Source organism: Trifolium pratense, linkage group LG2, assembly GCF_020283565.1.
Source record: "Trifolium pratense cultivar HEN17-A07 linkage group LG2, ARS_RC_1.1, whole genome shotgun sequence".
Taxonomy (NCBI): Eukaryota; Viridiplantae; Streptophyta; class Magnoliopsida; order Fabales; family Fabaceae; genus Trifolium; species Trifolium pratense.
In genome coordinates this window covers 14,359,025-14,365,024 of record NC_060060.1, presented here as the reverse complement: position 1 = coordinate 14,365,024, position 6,000 = coordinate 14,359,025, and positions in this window count along the sequence as shown.

Genomic DNA, 6,000 nt, shown 5'->3' with positions numbered 1-6,000 from the left:
TTGTTTGTCACGTTATGAGAAGTTGAAATTTACTTTGCTGGAAATTGATTGAAAGAATAATTAACATTTAAAAAGAGCTAATTGCTGACCAAGCCATCTTGGTTCATTTAATCACATGGGCAGCTGTAGAACATTTTTATATGTTGTGTCTTTGGCGCGGAATCCATTTCCATTGGTGTATAACATTAGAATGACTAATTGTTAGTTAGTTCAGTGGTGATTGGCGCTAAACTTGGTAGGGACGGAGGACCGCAGTTCGATCTCCGCAACTGCGATCGGAGGGAGCTGGAACCACTTGATGCCAGAAATGATCCCCAAACCAGATTAAACCGGTGGTGAAAACTAAATAACATTAGAACATGTCTAAACTGAGAAGTGTTCGTACTTTGTAACTTTTTACTGATTGTAAGAAAAAATGAAAATATAATAGATAGGCAGGGGCCCTTTGAATAAATTTGTAGCTCCTTCAGCCCTGGACCAGAGGGAGAATTTATGAAGCAAGAGAGGGGGCAAAAGAAAGAGGTTTGGAAGTTTGCAAGTTGTACAATGAGTATCCTAGCTGGTGCTAACTAGATTTATTTTTAGGATATGGAGTGTGTGTAATTATTGCCTTCCTTTTTTGTTGTATTCTGTAGACAGCATGACACATCTAATATTACAGTAACTGCTATAGACATTAATGAATTAATGGATAATAAAAAAAGGAAAATATTAACATGTGCCTCGACACATGTTAAGGAAGCAAAACTAGAAATAATATATTGAAATATGTGTATTTAATTTCTTAAGCATTAAATACTTTTCTAACAATAAATGTAATTTTCTATATTTAGAACCTTAACATATGTTTTTTGTGCACATGTTAACATGACCCATAAAAAAATATTCATAACCGAATAATGAATGAAAGTATCAAAATATTCTCCATGTACATTTTTTAAAAATAATTAATGTATATATTAAATAGTGCCAATTAAGGTATATTTTAAATGATAATAACTAGTTTATATTTATGGTCAATTGTATTTATTTTTTGGTTTTTTCTTCTCTACCCTCACATAAATTGAGGGCATATGCCCTATGCTGATGTGGCATGATGTGGCACCAATGAAATTCATCCACATGCATTTAAGTCAAACATAATTAATTTTTTTACCACAAAGTAATTTTGACTATTTTTATTTTTAAATTAATTATATTTTAGGTATTATATTCTATGAATTTACATTTTGGTCCTAATTGCTTTCTAATTTGTTTGCTTCTTCTTCCGATCGTTTTACGGTATCTAACACAACTTTCTTCTGCGCATAAAAAACTTTCAATTCATCCAATCGTTTGCTTCTTCTTCTTCTTCCAATCATTTATACTCGTTTTTAAACTTTCTAATTTGTTTGCTTCTTCTTCTTCCAATCGTTTATACTCGTTTTTTACCACTCTGATTTCACTTTCAAGCTTTAGATTCGTTCTTTGTATGGAACCTTCAAGCTTTAGATTCGTTCTCTGATTTCACCTTCATTCAACCTTCTCCTCAGTTTCGTTCAACCTTCAGCTTCGATCTTCAAAATCCAGGTCCAGTTTCTCATTTGTTTATTGTTAAATTATTTAGGGTTTTTGAAATTTTAGTATGATTTTGAAATTTAGTAATTAGGTTTTTGAAATTTCAATCTTCGTTCAACCTTTAATCAAGCTTCAACCAAGCTTTCAATGTTTGAAATTCGTATATCAAAGTGAATATGAAGTGAATGTTTGAAATTAAGTTTTCACAGTTTTTTAAGAGTGTAAACATGAATTTGAGTTGTGTTTGTTATTGGTCCCCTGTGTGGAATTGTTTCATAATATACTTATATGTAATATTGGAATTTGTTAATCATATATGAAATTATGGCATCCAATTAGACATATCCATCACATAACTTGGAAGAATTGTTTTAAGATGATAACACACATAGCCCTTTGACAAGAGTTATATAGATGATGATCCTAAAAGTTCAACCATCAATCCTAACATTGATGATGATAATATGATATGCTTTTCTGAATAATGTTTAGATTAAAACTAGGTGAGAGGCTATCTAGTTACAATTTGTTATTTTGAATTTGAAAATGACCATCTAATCTTTATTTCTTTTCACAGGAATCAAAGGAACTTAGGAGAATTCTGCATCAACATGTAAGGATTTGAACCATCTCACTATTTGGATGCCATATATTGTACTACCCTTTGGTTTCCTCTCATGTTTGGATTCCATGACTAAATCCTAACTGTGTGTTATTGACGTGGCTTAAAAATTATTGACTAATAAGGAAGATTAAAATCATAAAAAACCTTGTTATTGACTAATAAGGAATATAATTCAATAATTATTACCATATTATTGATGATTCAAATGAATTCAATAATTATTAATAAATAACAATGATTTGTTTTCCCTTTCCAGAAAAGGAAATAGAGACTAAGTACCATTTGAAACTTTTGAAGACAAAAAAAAGATTCTATAAAAAAAAAATTAGTATACTGTTACTCACTTACTCTTAAATATGAATTTTTTTTTTGTTACATGTAAACGAGATATACAACAAATTATTGAGTCTTTACCCAAAAAAAGAAAAAAAATTATTCAATCTTAAATATGATTGTTGATTGACAATGTTTTAAAATATTTTTTAATTTAATTTATTTAGTTTTAAATTTATTGGTTGAAAATTTTAGAGATTAAAAATTTATTTAACCATCTATAAAAATATATTTATTTAACTCTTGAACTTGTTTAGGGTTTAGGTGATCACAAGTAAAACGTATAAATAGTTCATTTGAACTAAAAGAAAGGTCAGACCATTGTTGGAAAACAAATACACGGAAGCTCGACCGATCACAAGTGCGGTCTACCTGAAATTTATCCGATCAAAATGAAAAGGTTCGACTATTTTAGGAAGACTAACTAACTCTTGAACTTGTCTAAGGTTTAGCTAATCACAAGTAATAATATAAATAGTTCATTTTAACTAAAAGAAAGGTCAGACCATTGTCGGAAAACAAACACACGGGAGCTCGACCGATCACAAGTGCAGTCTACCTGAAATTTATCCGATCAAAATGAAAAGGTTCAACTATTTTAGAAAGACGGACTAACTCTTGCACTTGTTTAGGGTTTGGGGTTTAACTATTGATCAGAAGTAAAAATATAAATAGTTCATCTGAACTAAAAGAAAGGTCGGACCATTGTCGGAAAACAATCACACGGGAGCTCGACCGATCACAAGTGCGGTCTATCTGAAATTTATCCGATCAAAATGAAAAGGTTCGACTATTTTAGGAAGACTAACTAACTCTCGAACTTGTTTAGGGTTTAGCTGATCACGAGTAATAATATAAATAGTTCATTTGAACTAAAAGAAAGGTCGGACCATTATCGGAAAACAATCAGACAGGATCTCGACCGATCACAAATGTGGTCTACCCGAAATTTATCCGATCAAAATGAAAGGTTTGACTATTTTAGGAAGACGAACTAACTTTTGAACTTTCTTAGGGTTTATGGTTTAACTATTGATCAGAAGTAAAAATATGAATAGTTCATCTTCTGAACGAAAAGAAAGGTCGGACCAGTGTCGCAAACCTAAACCTAATTAATTAACCTAATATTGGTGGTAATCGATTTTAATATATTAGTAATAGATTTGATGCATATTCATCTTATTTTTTCTATAATTTTTTTTATTTACTATTTTATTCTCTTTTTTCTTTTAATAGTATTGATCGTATTAATCTGTTTTGTTTCTATTTTTTTTAGTATAGATTGCTCTGTTTTGTTTCTATTTTCAAGGATATCATCTTTTTTTTTTGTATTTATGTTATATTTTTTTGTATTTATCTTATATTCTTTCTATATAATTTTTTTTTAGAAACAAAATAGGAACAATCTATCCATAATTTTTTTGTTGTATTTATCTTATATTCTTTTTTAGATGCTATGCTTAAAAATATGAACAAAACAAATTATAGATAAAAACAAAATAGAACATTCTATCCATAAAAATAGGAAAAAAAAATTATAGAAAGTTTAGTCAATAAAAAAAAATTATAGAATAAAAAAAATACTCTATAAAAAAAACGTAAACAATATTTTTCATAAAAAAAAAAAGAAATATAAACAATTTTTTATAAACAAAAAAAAAAATCACTACAAAGTTTACTCCTAACCATTAATAATAATATAATAAAGTTAAGTAGTATCAAACTTACTAAATTACCCTAAATATTCCTAATAAAATTTCTAATTTTTTATTAATAATATACACGGGACCATTATTTGTTACTGAAATATAAAAAACTGAATAAATAAGTTTAGAAGAAATAATTAACACAATAATTCCACTTATATGTTAACAATATTATATAACAAAATTTTTAATTTTTAATTTTAAATAAATTTTCTACATTAATATTAGTGACAAACTCAAAAATCGTTTCCTACAAAAAAAAAAAACTCAAATATCGCATAAAAGTCAATAGACCCGTGTGAAAACACGGGTCTTTAAACCTGTTTTTTAATTATAAAAAAATAGAAATTTAATTAGGAATATTTAGGATAATTTAATAAATTTGATACATATTCATGTTATTTTTTCTATAATTTTTTTATTGACTATTTTATTCTCTTTTTTCTTTTGATGGATTATTGAGTTGATCGTATTAATCTATTTTGTTACTATTTTTATGAGTATAGATTATTCTGTTTTATTTCAATCTATAATCTTGTTTCTATTTTTAAGAATATCATTTTTTTTTGTATTTATCTTATATTCTTCCTATATATAATTTTTTAGTAAAATTACAACGAATGGTATAAAACTTGCAACATGGTTAAAACTTAAAAGTAATAAGGATAAATTTGTAAATTTGGTGATAATCGATTTTAATATATTAGTAATAGATGTACAAATGGAATTGTATATTTAAATTAGATATTAGTTTTTTTTTTTCCATTTGTTTTTTTGTTCTCTTATTATTTTTATTTAAACTAACATTGATATACTTTCTTGAAAAAAATAAACTAACATTGATATATATTTATTTTTTCGAGCCTATAATATTGATATTTCTTTTTTTTTTGAAGCAATATTTCTTTTTTTTTTACTCAATAACATTGATTTTTTTTTTGACTCAATAACATCGATATTTTTTTGTTTTTGGTATTCAATAACATTGATATTTTAGAATCAATATATAACGTCTAAAAACAAGCATTCAATGATCAAATTAATTCTAAATAACAAGCATTCAATCAGTAAATTAATTGTAATTATTATTTAATAAATTTGGTATTTGAAATTTGAATGTCAAAATAGGAGCCACAATAACATTGACAGAGTAAAAAAACAGCTTGAAATGCATGTAACAATATGATTTCACTTTTTATAACTTGCAATGTTTTGCCGAACGCTCCACCTCCTCCAACACAGACGTAAACTGTTTTAAATAGAGGAAAGTAATTAGAAAGAAAAATCAACAAATTAAATACAAATAATAAGTTGAACGTAACAATTATAATATCCACCAAGGTATATCTAGGTGCACTTTGTATTCCCGCATGCCGAACGGTGTTAGAATGTGACGGGTGGAAGCCTCCCGGAGAGAATTGTGCAAAAAAGTGCTGTTTTAAATAGAAGAAAATAATCAGAATAAAAATCAACAAATTAAACACAAACAATAAGTTGAACAATTATAATACCCACCGGTGCATAACTAGGTGCACTTTGCTTATGTGATGAATGAAAATTATATTTTACTCTATCCAGATCAAAACCAAGTGCTACAAGTTTGTTTGCTTGTGTGAATGAAAAATATATTGGAAAACTTGTATTCATTATTCAGTCTTCACGCTAGATCAGGGAGAGGTCTTCACACAAGCAGTAACATTTATTCAGGGATTTACAAGAAAAATTATAGTCTTCACAAGTTTGCTTATAGTCTTCGCAAGAAAACTTGTATCGTTCACA